Source organism: Enoplosus armatus, chromosome 3 (genome assembly GCF_043641665.1).
Source record: "Enoplosus armatus isolate fEnoArm2 chromosome 3, fEnoArm2.hap1, whole genome shotgun sequence".
Classification (NCBI taxonomy): domain Eukaryota; kingdom Metazoa; phylum Chordata; class Actinopteri; order Centrarchiformes; family Enoplosidae; genus Enoplosus; species Enoplosus armatus.
In genome coordinates, this window is record NC_092182.1 from 6,898,167 (window position 1) to 6,912,317 (window position 14,151).

Here is a 14,151-nt window from a genome sequence, read left to right on the forward strand (position 1 = left end):
ATACACAAGTAATGAAGTGGTGAAAATGATATGACCTACAGCCTGTGATCATTATAAGGACCTTGTAGAGTGCATCCTACTTTCCCCTGAGGATGAGTGTATCTCATACAACTTGTATGACGACCTTAAACAGTGCACGACCTGTATCATGTTTTCCCGTCAGTGATCTGTTGTACCTGCCGCGTTTTAAGACTCTGAAAATCCATTGAAAGTAACCATAAAAAGTGGAAATGTTAAGGATTTCATGGTGACAAAAAATGACTTGTCATGTATCCCATCTGTCCTTGGACATACAGGCAAAGAATCCCCCTCCCATTCCCCGCCACCCCAACAGTCCAGGCTACTTGTAAACTACATGACATCAGTGGGGAAGAGGGGGTGTACTCGGGAGCTGGTGAACTGGGCGGGCGCTGTTGCACGTGTTCTGAATGGGGAAGACGGGCTCGCATCGCATTTCTCATGTCCAATCGATCCCTGCTCGGGAGGAGCGACGGGAGCGCAACTATCACTCCCGCATCACTATACCATCACTCTCATCAGCATCTCTCCGGCGACTGTAACGCCTCTGTGTGACAGCCGCGCGCACGGGGGCGGGGGTGAACTTGTGTGGAGTGTTCGCCAAAACACATCATCCCGGTGTCTCTTTGGGGGGATTACGCACTTTTTATGACTTTCTCCCCAGCGTGGTTTTGGTGATGGGTTTTGGTGAGATCATGGCAGACTGGACCTCATCGCTACTGCGCGAGCTCCGTTTTCTCACCCGGCTCCGGAGGGCCGGTACTCTGGCGTGGCAGTAGCCCTGCTTACCCCCCTGCTTCAGTGTGTCTGTACGCGGGCTCCGGGAACTGGAGAGGTGGCTGAAAAGGATTGCCCCGTTTAGTGGGAAAACAAAAATCAGTGGAGTTGAAGCAGAAAGTGGCAAAGCGCTCTACTGTCTCACCTGGATCATTTACAATTCCCTGTGATCATGCCATCGAGTTTATAGATTTGGGTAAGGTGGTGTTTTTTATTCAAATTCAATAGTTCAATTAGTATAGATTTACATTGTAATTCCTTTTCATGGCGCACGGTCAATAGGCTAATGAAACGAGGAGGATGGGGTCAGAGGGGGACTTTGGCTGTAGAGATGCGAGACCTTTTTTCCATGGGCAGCAGGGAGAGAGGGGGTGGTGACTGGCTGACTGACTCACTAAATGACTGGCGAGCTGAAAGCAACTTTGATGTTCTTGGCTCAGAGCGCGGCGAGCACTTTTGTTTTTGCTGAGGAACGATTACTTAAAAGAGCAGCGGGATTTCCAACGAAAACCTCCCCGATCTCCAAGCGACTCCCCCTCTGCGCGTGATTGCCATGCGTAAAAATGGAACACATGATGGGGCCGGTTCCGCTGACCGTGTGTGTAGCGCGTGCTGTCGGTGAGGGCAGGGGAGATGGAGGTGAGATTGATGCAGTGTTTCACCACCGGCAGGTTAAATAAGCGATCGGTCGGAGCTCGGCGCTGCTTAGTACCTATTGAGTGATCCGCGAGGCTGATCCGCTGACCGGACTCTTTCCACGCGCCTTCTGGTCGCTTTGCATGGATCGTGATCGGCTGGGGACAGAGAGGGGAGCGCGCGGAGCTCAGACATACGGGAGAGAGAAATGAGGGTTCTCCGGGCAGATTGCGCACGGAGGCAGGGAGGTGTGTTGCAGAAGCTAATGGGCACACACGCACACACCGCCTCTCTCCCTCCCTCCCTCCCTCTCTCTCTCTCTCTCTCTCTCTCTCTCGTGCGCACACACAAACTGAGGGGAAAATTACTTGGTGCATGTTAATGGGCGCAGTAATGAGACCCAACCCCTATCGTGTTGTAATTGTTAGTCATTCTTGTCTCCACCCCTCCCTCTCCCATCCCCTCCTTCCCTCCCTCTCCCTTTGCTTATATCTCTGGCTGTCCCGCTGCTCAGGTCTGCAATTTGTACTGTATTGAAAGAGTGTAATTATTTCCCCATTGTTTTTTAGCGTGCAGCACTCCACAGAAAGTGGTGTCATTAGTGTGACAGGGCGGACAGGAGAGGAGAGAGAGGGAGAGCCGGGTGGAGGGGTTCGGTCCAGGGACTTAATTCTCATTGACAGTCACATTAACACAGGAGCAGCACTCTTAATCCTGGGGAGATTACTCTCTCCAACCTGACCCCCTGTCACCCAGCACACACACACACACACACACACACACACACACACCTGTATGAGGGTGGCACTCTGACGTCTGGCTGTGCTGCTTTCCCTGTCCGCAGTGGATGACTTCTCCTCTGTCTTTGTCACCCTTTTCCATCTCCTCCCTCCCTCCAACTGCACTTTTCACAGATCCACATGCACACACACACACACACACACACAAATTCACACACTTGGCAATTACTCCTCACTCCAGGCTCACTCTCATCTGGACACCCCCCCCCCCCTTTTTCTCCTATAGTAGCTCCCAGCGGTGGGACAGCCTGTATCCTCAGAGGGCCGTTCGGCTCTGCATGTCTCAACAGCCTCCTATCTACTTACCCCACAGAGGGCCGTTCAGGATGACTGGCTGGGAATGAGGGGGAATGGATTGTGTGCATTTGTGATTGTGCATGAGGACACGGCCAAGCAGAGAGGCGATGGACGGCAGCGAGGAGAAGGGAGAGAGAGCAAGGGAGGCGAGAGAAATGAGCTGGAGAGACAGAAAAAATATTTGTGAGAGATGAGGCGAGGGAAGGAGATAGCGTGTGTGTGAAGGGGAAAAATGGAGAGCCTATATGTGAAATGACCTGTGTGTGTGTGTGTGTGTGTGTGTGTGTGTGTAAATCATAGGAGGAACTCTGCACAATGGAATCTTGTGAACCTGTATGTGCCTGTTCATGTGCGAGGGAGAGAAAACACTGAGATGATGATGATGATGATGATGATGATGATGTGTGTGAATGGCGTTCTGAATGATGTGCTAGATGAAAAAGCAGGGATCAGGCATGTAGGACTGGTGAGGTGACAGCAGCGCGACAGATTGGAGATCACCTCCACACACACACACACACACACACACACACACTGGCATTAACAGATTGACTGTGATGAATGGATACTTCCCGACTGAGAGGAGGAGGAGGAGAGGAGAAAATAAAGGAGAAGAGGCATTCTTTCATGTCACGGGCAGAAAGATGGAGAAAGGCCTCTCATTTGTAAATGACAGTGTCCTGGACAGCTTTTCATCTCGGGCAGTTTCTGGGTGTATTGAGTCAGAGAACATGAATAGGCGTCCTGCAGAAGCAGTGGACAATAACGCCTTCACCCGTCCTCATGAAATCAGGTTCAGAGGAAATACACCCAGGGACAGATGTCTCCTTCTCCAACAGAAGATCCATGACTATAATGCAGGAAAGAGAGATATTAGATCAATGAGTTTGAGCGTGGCGTGTATCTGTTTCTTCTCTCAACCACGAAACCAGAGTTGGACAGAGGTCACGACCCATAGCGAAAAAAAATGGAAAAGTTCAGATGTTGCTGACAGGCCAGAGTGGTAACATGGCTCGGCTCGACTAGATCCACCGAGTTTAGGCCTCCATGAATAAAATGGGTGCTCAATTACTACAAGAAATTATTATTTTAAAAAGTCCCACTGGATTAAAGAAAATCACTGTCCACCTCTTTATGTAGCTATACAGACTCTTCGCCCCTGTATATTTCTCAACAGTCTTTAAGTGAGTTTACTACCTCAGGATGGGGAAGTTTCATCTGTAATGTAACCCACTTGCTTTACTAAATGTTTGAATTGTAATCGACTGAATCTGTTGATTAAGTCTGCCTTGGTGTAGTCTGCCTCAAGAATCCACAAACTATTCATTAAGTCAATACGTTCCATTTTGGTCTCAAGTTGAATCGTTGTCTCACAGCCCTAATGGAGCACTATTTTAAAAGGAGCATCATCACACTAACATATTAAAATTAGAGCTGGGTCGATACATCAGCCGCCATTTCCTTATTGCAGCTATATTGGTATCGGTGTACAGGTCGGCTGATAGTTAACAACCTGCGGTACAGAAATACTAAACTGGGTTTGAGGTAGTTCATAAACAGCGTCACCATTACATAGTTTGTCCACCAGAGAGCACCGACAAGCTGATTTTTTGACTGCTTGATATATCATGTTCACAATAATAATACAAAAAAACCATAATCAACATAAGGGACCTGTAACACGATTAATTGTTTACATTATGTATTTATGTACAAAAGAACAATTACTGTTGGATGAAATATCTTTATTGGATTTTCCTAAATACTGATTTTGGCCTAAAATATCGTAAGTTTTTCGGGCTACAAACCGACTTTGGGTTCGACTCTCACACAGCACCCATTTTGTAAAAGTTGGTGCCAACTGGTGCAACGAACAGTGGAGGTCTCATGTTGTCATCAGTGACAGCAAGGCCTCGGTCTCCTGTGTGGTGCCATCACACCATCCAGACGCTCTCTAATTCCATCTAACAGGTCCTGCTTTGACTGACAGCTCACACTGCCACATGTCCCTCCCCTCTGTCCAGCCCAGAGAAGACAGTGAAAGGCACAGCAGCCACATTCAAACGCACTGCTCTCATGGCTTGAAAGCATAGCTGACAGATTGCGGGTTAGTGGATTATTGTTGTTTATGTGCCAAGTGCTATGAAAGAGTCAGTTTTGTACCGTTGAGGGATTATCTTTTAAACATCTGTTTGGAATTTTGGAGTAATTAATTTATGTTTAATTTTAGTCATTTTCAATTGGGAGGGAGTTTTGAGGACGTCGTAACCCTTTCGCGAAAACTGAAAATAACACGACTTTACAGGCCTCAAGGTGATTTCTCCACAGCTCCAACTCACTTTGACCATGACAAATCTCCCGAAGTGATGGTAATGATTGTAATTGAACAGGCACAGTTCCTTCCCACAGTGCTCTATCTATCACCTTGGATGCAATCTGCTGCTTCGGCTCTTGTGTGTGTGTGTGTGTGTGTGTATATGTATTTGTGTGCGTGTCTCTGCGAGAGACAGTGCGTCCCTGTTTGCTCCCCTCTGGCAGCTGGCAGATGTGCTGGTAACTGTGAGCGGCGGTGTAAGTGTGTGGCAGTGTTAGTACGTTTGTGGGATTATGAAAAGCTCCCAGCATGCTCTGCAGCGAGGGTCCACTGTGAAACGGTGGCGAGGAAGAGGCGCGGTGGTGGTGGAGCCCGGGGCGGTCACCACAGCAGCCCCTAAACAACACTGCACCGCATCGGGGGGGGGGAGAGGGTTCAACCCTGTGGGATGCAAAGCATGAAAGGGGTGGGGGGGTGGGGGGTGGGGGTGTAAGGATGGGGAGAAGAAGAAGAGATAGAAAACAACAGAGAGGGGAAGAGAGGAAGTCAGGCCCCAATGTGGGTGTAAGCTGAACGGAGAGGTGGATTGAATGGATGAGTGAGAGAAAGGCTTCAACAGAGAGGAGTATGGGTAGTCAGGACTGAGGGGAAATCTGTCAGAGGAGTGCGTGAGTGTGTGTAAGTGTGAATGTCTGTGTCCGTGCACACAGTTGGTGTGTGTGTGTGTGTGTGTGTGTGCGCGCTGGAGGTGATGGCTTTGTAATGAAAACAGCAGGCAGCCAGCGGTCGAGGGCCCCTCTTGGTGGCTGACTGATGTCAGTCACCAGCGGACAATAGCCTCCCTTGGGGATGGCTTCCTCGGATAAGGATGAATCATTATTGTCTGTATGTTTGTTTGTGTTTGTGTGTGTACACATATCTTGAGTCCATTCACCTTTACTGTAAATCATCTAGGAAGTGGATTTAACATGGTTACGCATATCCCATACACACTAAAATAACTGAGAATTGATGGTTTGTCAGCAAGCAATATCTTTCAATTGGATTTTAATTCATGTTATTGAAGGTGAATCACACAGTAGGGATACAAATCACCTCATATAGTCACATAATGAGGGAAAAGCTGGTCCCCACATGGAAATAGAAGTAGTGGTTAGTGGTGAGACTACGCGTCTACAAGCATAAGAGCATTTGTATGAAAATGTTTTCGTGTCAGCACATCTCTTTCTGATACCCGTGTATGATCCTTGTATGGAATTGCTTTGTGAGACTGTTTGAGAGTGTGTGCCTGTTTGTTTGTGTGTGTGTGTGTGTGCGCGTGCGAGAGAGGGTTAGAGGCCCTGCTTGTCTCAGGGGAGCAGAGTGATATGGTGTCATGCTCCAGAGACCCACAGACAAATTAATTCACTTATTGACACTGCTGACACGTCTGAGTGACTTTGTAAAATGAACAATTGATCAGGCTTCCTCTCTCTCTCCCCGTCCTCTTTCTTTTTTTCTCTCTCTCGCTCTCTCACACTATTTTCACGCCATCTCTCTCCCTCCCTTTTCCGCCCTCCTTCTCTGCCATTTCCCACCGTGATCGCTCTCTCTCCAACTCCTTCATCTGTAAGTTTCTGTCCTTCCCTTCGCTCCGTTTCTCCTTTCCACTTGTATCAAGCTCTCCCTTTCCTTTGGCTGGCCAATTGACAGGCGTGGCACGTACGGTAATTAATATAATTACGCGCAAGCTGGTCATTAGCAGCAGAGGCGATATAATCAAGATGTCGGTTTGTCTGCATGTATAGTTTCTGTGCGTACATGTGCAGAGAGTGTGTGTGTGTGTGGCTGTGGGTGCATGAGAGAGAAGGATGTGAGATTGTGAAAGCAGCTTCTTTTATCGGTGTGTCCATTGATTTAAAGCTGTTGTGTGAAAGTGTCATGAGGCCGAGAGTTGAGCGTTTGTCCAGCCCTTTCCTCCAGGCCAGAGGAGCAGCTACAACTACAGCGGGGGCCGGGACTCATAGAAAATCAAAGCAGGCTCCACATCAAGGTTGTTTATTTTCCATTAATCATAATTTGGGCACAAAGCACAATGAATGGCCGCTGCTCTCCGGAGACTCACTGTCAGGACTTCGGCCTGCTTTAGTTTGGCTCCGGGCCGCCATTCGATACCAGCAGCCACGGAGGAAGGGTCCAGTCAGGGTTGGCAACACCCACACACACACACACACACACACACACACACACACACACACACACACACACGCTTTGTTCTTGTCTGTTTCTTTTTCTTTTTCTCATTCTTTGTACAGAAGGGAGCAAGTATCAGTGACTGAGTGTGTAGAAACCTGCTTTATTACTTTGCTAGGTTGAGCTGTCTGCCTCCTGCCCTGCTGTGGTTCACCTGTTCTCTCCTCCATACCCCCACCTTCTGATGCCTCTACAGGTTGGGAAGGGAAGAAAAACTTGGGGACGGTATGAGAACTGGTGAAAAGAACAGATGCATGCAGTGAAAGAATGAAGACGGAAAGAAAGACAGAAAGGAAAGAAGCGGGCTGAAGACAAAATAGTTGGTTTCCCATTACAAGCATGTAGATAATGAAAATGCTAAATGTTGCATTATGTCTGGTGTTGCTACTTTGGATCTGGTAACACGTAGTAAAACCAGAATGTCAGAAGCAACTTTAAATTAGCATTTGTGCACGATAGTGTGAATGAAATGTGTAAGTGTGTGTGTGCATGCACAATGGCTGGAATGAACTCATCTGTTAACGTTGCAGTAGACCTCGCAGGGAGGAAGGCACATCAGCAGTGGAGACAGAAAGCTTACTGAGTGAGCAGAGAAGTACATAAAGATTCGCCATTCTAAATCACAGTGTTTACTTTTTTTTCTTTCTTTTTTTTTTATCACAAAAGCGAGCTGCAGCCAGCAAGGATAAAAGAGGAGTAACAACAGGAGAAAGGCATCAATATTGCAGATACCTAGTTTGTCTCGAGTGGAGAGGGGAAGAAAACCTGCCAAAATGTTCGTGGGTGTTTCCATCCATCTTCCAGTGCTGAGGGACACTGACTTTTAACGGCCTTTTATTGCTTTATTAGAGTGCGCCGGATTTACGGCCCGGGCCCTGCCTCTGTCTGTCAGCGACTCTGAGGAGGCTCGCTCTGATCTATGTCGGCCCATGCCAGCTGTCTGGGTTTTAAACGTTAAACTTGTAAAGAGGAAACCCAGGGACTGGGCCGTGGCCGCAGACTTGTTGTGTTAGCGAGCTTAGTAGCCTGTCAGTGTCTGGGCTTTTTTCCCCCCTCCATAAAACAAGTAACAGCCTACATCTGCCCCTCCCCCTCCCCTGCTTTAGTTGGAGAGGTTGTTAAAAGACTTTCATGAGACTTGCTAGCAATTTGTGAATGTGACAGGTACATTCAGCAAAACCCCGACCATGAAACAAATATTCAGTCTGTGCATCCTGTTTAAGAGGAGGGATCTGTATAGGTGTGTGTTTATGTGGAACTTTGTGTATTAGTGTGTTTGTCAGTTCATAGGTAGATAAGAAGTGTGAACTGTATGGGGATATGTGTGTGTTTGTGTGGGTTAGGGGTTGTGTTTGTCTGTGTGTACCAGCTTGAGAGGTGGGTCTAGACTCCCTGCTTCGAAACATGAAACACACATTGGGACTCTGAACATCTCTGACTTTTATCCATGAAAGTGGGGGAGGGGAAAGAGAGAGAGAGGAAGTGAGAGGAAGTGAGAGGAGTGCTGAGAAAGAAATCAAAACGAGCTGGTAGAGAGAGAATAAGAGGGGGGCAAAGTGCAACCTTGGACTAGAGACACACTTTCTGAGCGCTTGCACATGCAGACCAAGCTACACACAAGCACACATGTATTTCGTTGGTCACCGGATCCTGAGACGATGGCTTGTGCAACAAGGTGGGATTTGGACTTAAGTGCAGGCCGATCAATTGAGCTGTAATGGTACCTTAGTGCCAAGGCCATTCTCTGAACTCTGCAGTCAATACCAGAACCAGGTAATGGTCCTGAATTCAGACTTTCACTCACAACCTCCTCTCTCCTGTCTTTCTCCCCACCTGCCCATTTCACCAAACAGAGGATCCTCCACTTAATTGCTTGTTGTTTTATTGGAAGAAAAAATACAGCGGAGGAGGTGTGGCGGTACGGATGGATGGTAGTATTGTTATTATTTGTTCCTCAGATGACTTCTGCAGCTTTTCCTATATAAAAGAACCTATATCATATGTCACACAATGATATAAATGTACAATTTCTGTGGACCTTAAAAAGGCACACAGTGAGATTTCATCACACAATCATGACACTTTCATACAGATTCCATACAAGATTATACCTGAATATGTGTTCATGCTAGTTTAAGAGTACGTATTTATGGCATGTAGATAAATGTCATAAACAAAGCTACCATAATGCAACCAAACTACCATATGCAACATACTGTAGTGTGTTAGAAGTGTTAGTAGTATGAGAATAAATATTGTCATATGATATCAGCAGAAACATTATCATAAACATATACTTAAATCATATAAAAAAAGAGACATTTATGCAAAATCTAAACATATACAGCGCGAACCAGAGTACATACTGTACATTACACAAAAATGTCTAATTCCATATGATATAAAGCTGTGGTTAGTTGTGTATCTGTCATGTGTCTGGTTCACATGCAATATAGATTTCTGCTTCACCGCCTCTGCCAAAACCCCACAGTCAAAGGAACTTGTATGCACACTCTGCAAACACAGTGTCACACACAAACATGCCTGGTTATGTGTTAATTAAAACAGTGGGAGAGAAGACAGCGGAGATACTCATCTGTGCACTGATAAAGGGAGGAGGGGGGAGAAAGAGAGAGAGACACACACACACACATGTACGAACTTGATACTGTAGACAGCAATATTGATAGACATGAGGAGGAACAAACAAGAACCAGGAAAATAGCAGGCTGTGGCGGCTGAACATAAGGGAGTAGAAAAATGGAAGGGCGCTCTGGCTTCTGAATACATACTGGTGTGTTAATTTAAGTTTGAGAGTGCTTTTGTGTGTGGGCACATGCCCCGCTCTATCTGCCCAGCGACCCAGAGGAAATGGCGAGGAGCCGCATGCTGTAATGGTTTAGAGTCGAAGGCAGACAAATATATAGAAGCAGAACATTACACACCCTAACTGAATGTTAATACTCTGCATATCGGCAGAAATCTGAAACGCTTCACATAAGATTCCATTGGGCTTTGTGCCTTCGCCCGTTTCATTTTCAATATCTTTCCGCCTTAGGGATATGCACTTTGTTTTACACTGATATGCTTTTTGTCTGCTTGGTCTGTGTCTGGGCACATAAACTCAGCATACTGAGATACTGGTGTGATGTTTGTGTGGTCTCCAGTCTCACTGCCTTTCCATTTTTCACACTGGAGTTCAACCAAAGCTTGACAAAGCATATTTTTTCTTGTATGTGGGATATTTATTTAAATTTGTATTTAATGTAAATAGTTTTAAATACCAAACAAACCCATTGGTATTCAGGACAGAAAACTATTTTTGTGTAAAAACAGCATTCAGAGCATCATGGGACATCAAAACTTTCCTCCAAACACAGACTTTAATTATTTTAGCAGCGTAAGCTGCTGGTCTGGAAGATGATCCACAGTATCTATCTTATGGTAGTAGAAGGCATTTCAGTAATAGTGCAGTAATAATATATAAGTAATACATTCAATGTACAGAGAAAATTACATTGCAGGTTTGTGTAACTGTGGTCAGACAGAAGCATCACTCTCAGTACATAACCCAGCTGGCAGTATGTGACTGTGTTACATACCTGGTATTTAATTAAAGGCCACTATCGGTCCATTGATTCAGCCAGCCAATATGTCAGTCTAACCGTAAAGCACGTTCACAACATGAGAGCACGAGAGAGACAAGATAAATAACCAAGATTAAAGGAAAGGATTACATCCCGCAGTATAGAAGTGTTGGACATACAAACAGTAGAGGGTACAGTATGGAGTATGGAGGAAACAGTATGGAAGAAAACATCCTCCGTTTGTAGACAACACAGCAGTGAAATTTGCACAACATTAAGAAAGCTCAGGGTGTCATCAAAATGTTTTTATCATACAAAGTATCATACATTTCCAGGAAGTCATTTCCATTTTTTTCCTCCAACCTTGACACTGACCAAAATCTTAAAATCTTAGCCTGTTCATGTTCCAGACAAAAAGTCAAAGGTCATCAAAGTCATCATCCTAAAGATAATGATGAGTGACTTTAAGAAATATGGCAATTTGGCCAGTAGTTGTTGAGAAATGATGCTGTGGACCAAAGTGTTGAATGGATCAACCTAATGACCAACAGCAAAATCAATCACAGTTTGATGATTATCTCGTAAAACAATTGGAATCAGACTTTTACAAATACATATCTCATTCCTGTTTTTCAAGTCCAGTCTGATAAGCAGCACTTTAGGAAATGCAATTACTCCAATGAGAGATAACTTATCTGTTTAAGAAAGATAAACCAGCGATATTCACAAAAGCCCAAAGACGAACGCTGCTCCATGCTAAACAGGTGACACGGAGGTTATCAAGTAATGGTACAGTTCCTATTCTTCACAGGAGCTCGCTTCTGTTGAACAGGAACTTCCTGTGCTGTCCTGACAAATGATATAATCTCTGAGACTGACAAACAGCAGAGTGTCAGTAACGTCCCCGTCATGCAGAAAGTGTCTCACTGTTTGATTTTTGATGCGTAGCGTACGTGTATCCTGATGTGTCGAGTTAGGTCACTGACACTTTTATGTGTCATTTTGCAAATTCATGTGCGTGTGTTTTGACTGTGGGTGTGTGCTCAGGCGGTGGTGGCAGATGATGCTGTTTGGATGCAGGGCACACAGATATATTCGTGGCCGAGGTGGGATTGTCTCATTGCATGTCAATGAGCCCCCGTGTCACTCCTGTGTGATTATTGCAAGAAATGACACAAATCAGCCCTTCAGCCCACAGAGACACACAGAGCGAGAGGAGGTGGAGAGGGTGATATAGGAGGAGGGATAATTTTAGAAAGAGCGGGACTTGATGTTCTCAGATAATCTTGAGCATGTCTGCACTCTGTTTGTTAATGTGTGTGTGTGTGTCCTTACTGCTGCCAAATCCAGCGACTCCTCACAGCCGCGATGACCAGCTGAGCCCCCCACACACCTCTGCTTCCCTCAACATCGGGCCCCCAGGGACACTTGATACTTTTTACATGAACATTTTGTGTAAAAATGTGTGTATGAGGTTGTGTCTTCATGCATGTTAGCACATGATTGCGTTGTCATTTTTATTACTTTTTAAAAACCTATTCATTACTCAGTTATAAATCCACAATCTGCGTGTACGTGTGAGACCCAGTAGAGGTGACAGCATCGCTGTGACTGATGGGACGTTTTGTCCCCGGAGTCCCGACGTGACTGAGCTGCATCTGGAGACCACACATACACATGCACACACACATGCGCTACCGTGCTCTTTTAATGGGTGTATCAGAGAACAAAGCTGATAAAAATGCGTGCCATAGCCCAGCCTTTAAAAAGAGAATAAGAAATGGGCTACTGTGCTGCCATGCAGCATGCCTAATCACACAGCACATGCACCTTGCATAGGCTACTGTACTGCAATGAAACACACACACAGATGCATAGACACAGCTCTACACCCGACACACAAACAAATAAAGAAACACATATGCAAATTTAAAATACACCAATATATGAATACTGTACATGTCAATGAGGGTTCAACACTTCACTCCACTGTACAGCTTTGACATCTGCATTTGCATTCCACTTCCTCTGCAGGAGTACATACGCAAGAGGCACTCAGTATTCTCAAGCAAACACATCCCCTACTTTTTGCAGTGTGTGCGTCTGTGTAGTGTTCTGCGAACATAATATATTATCCAGTATATGTTTAAAGTGTTGTTTTTTTTGCTTTCGTCCACCCATCCACTTTCTGCCCTCTCATTATCTTACCTTTTCTTTTCCCTCTGAATGAGCCTGTCTTTTTCTCTCTGACCTGTCGCTCCTTGATGTTGTTTTAAAGGACATTATTCATCTTTATCAACAGTCACAAACAGTGCCCATTAACTTTGTCTCACTTTCATTGCCCTGCTCGTTTCTCACTTATGTAGAAACATGTGCTCATTCCTGAGGTATCGCCTCTCAATCTTTGACTCATTCGTGGCCGTTGCTGTTGGTTTGTTCCCCACCAGGGGGCAGTGGCACCACACTGATGGCTCAGTGGAGGTATCAGGCTTGGTTGGAGCTGACACATTCCCAGGAAGTTCCTGAGCAAAGCAGTGGACTGAGCTGCATATAAATGAGTCATGATGAATAATGAAGGTTTGAGGAGGGGAGAACATTTGGTTATTAATGTGAATCTGTTGTCTTTCATTTAGATTGCAGAGTTAGTCCCTTTGTAAAGAGAGGTGTGTTGACACACTCTGACGGTGTGATGGTAATTTACTCTGGATGTGTGTGTGTACGTGTGTGTGCGTGTGTGTGTGTGTGAGAATGTGTAGAAATGCACACGCATCAGAAGCTGTCACTCAGCTGTAATTAGGGAGAGTCTCTCCTGCTGTCCTCCGACACTGTTTGAATTTACCTTGCAAACACTGTGCAAATGTACTGTATGTGTATGTGTGTGTGTGTGTGTGTGTGTGTGTGTGTGTAGAACGTCAGCTTGTGTTTATGGCTTGTTCGATCATCTGATTTGCTGCTGGTGAATGTTTTAGCTATGGGACTGTTCTGCAGGTTTTTTGTTAAATATACAGCCATTTTTGTCTGTACATTACTGTTATGTACTCTGTTTTAGTGTGTCCGTCTGTGTGTATATACATGATGTACGTACACATGTGAGTGTGAGGGATTATGTATGTGTGTGAGTGAGTGTTTGTGTGTGTGTGTGAGAGGGAGAGCTGTGTGATGTCTAGAGTGGGGATCACATTCAGCCTGGGGGTAGGTGAACCTATTGTAAACAATGGATCTGACAGAATCTAGGCCTTCACATCTCTACCCCGTGTGTGTGTGTGTGTGTGTGTGTGTGTGTGTGTGTGTGCGCGTGCGTGTGTATGTAGACCTTCATACAAGGCCTTTGGAGGCCACTGAGGAACCCCAGGGCAGACTGGCCTCTCTGACCGAGTGTCTTTGTACCTCCTCTCTCCAGGGGCTTCTTCTGCGTGAGGTGAGGAAGAGGAGAAGCAGGAGGAAGAGGAAGAAGAGGAAGAAGAGGAAGAAGAGGAGGAGGACGGAGGTG